This window comes from Galeopterus variegatus, unplaced genomic scaffold, assembly GCF_000696425.1.
Source record: "Galeopterus variegatus unplaced genomic scaffold, G_variegatus-3.0.2 Scaffold7875, whole genome shotgun sequence".
NCBI lineage: Eukaryota > Metazoa > Chordata > Mammalia > Dermoptera > Cynocephalidae > Galeopterus > Galeopterus variegatus.
The window spans coordinates 1-1,134 of NW_007733986.1; positions in this window are offsets into that span (position 1 = coordinate 1).

Sequence of the window (1,134 nt, forward strand, 5' to 3'; positions counted from 1 at the left end):
TTTTTTTTTTTTTTGTGGACTGAGCAGGAATAAAGACTGATTTCTGATGCATGAGTGAAGAATCACAGATCTCTCTTCCACCTGATGTTCCTAAATGTGTATTAGAGTTAAGAATTTTGATTTTGTGTGTGTGTGTGTGTGTGTGTGTGTGTGTGTGTGTGTGTGTGTGTGTGTGTGTGCGCCTGTTGGGTCACAGAGAGAAATATAGTCATTAGAAACTTAATTTGGACGTGTAGTAAAAGGCATAACACAGGAGCAGGGAGCTTGGGCTGTGGCACTTATCAGCTTTATAATCTTAGGCAAATTTCCTGACTACTGTAGTGAGGTTTCTCATCTGTAAAATGGTGATGAGAACAGCATCTACTGCATGGGGCTGTTATGAGAATTATATGAATTCATGCAGAGCATTAGAATGCAGAATACGGTGCCTGGTGCGGTGTTAGAGTTTACTGGTATTATTATAACAATAATTATTATTATTTCATGTCCTTATCTTCCTCATGAATTCCCTTTAAACCAAGAAACTAATGAATTTTTTCATGAATTCCCTGTAAAACCAACAATAACTCACAGTGTCAAAGGTTTTATTCTAGGCCCTTGCCCAAAGTTCTGCAATGGGAATCTAATGAACTGTTTTAACCCCGGTCTCTGGAGGGATGTATTCACTTTTTTCTTCTTTCCGCCAATGCACTGAATGGGGGCCCACACTTGACCCTGCATGCCCCTCTTTTTAATGTCCAGTGTTTTTGAAACACTGCTTAGTATTCACTAGGCAGGCTGTACTCCCCGAAATGAACAATAAATGAGAGTGAGTATGTAGGAAGTGTTCCATGTATGACTGAGTTTATCATAACACTTTTAGAGAACACTTGAGCAAGGGCCAATGTAGAGTTCCTTAAAGAGAGACGAGGGCACTAAGTGATAGCACCTGGAAATAAAGCAAGTAAGGAAAAGTTTGACCCCATTCCATGAACTACTCTATTTGTTTATGTTAAAAATTATTTATTGATATGTAATACCCAGGTGTAAATATAGTATAATTAACCAGTTTCATTGCTATCCCTTTTAACAGCTGTCCATATCCTGTCTTGCATCATTGATTAGGGCTATATTTTCATGTTTTTTTTTTTTTTT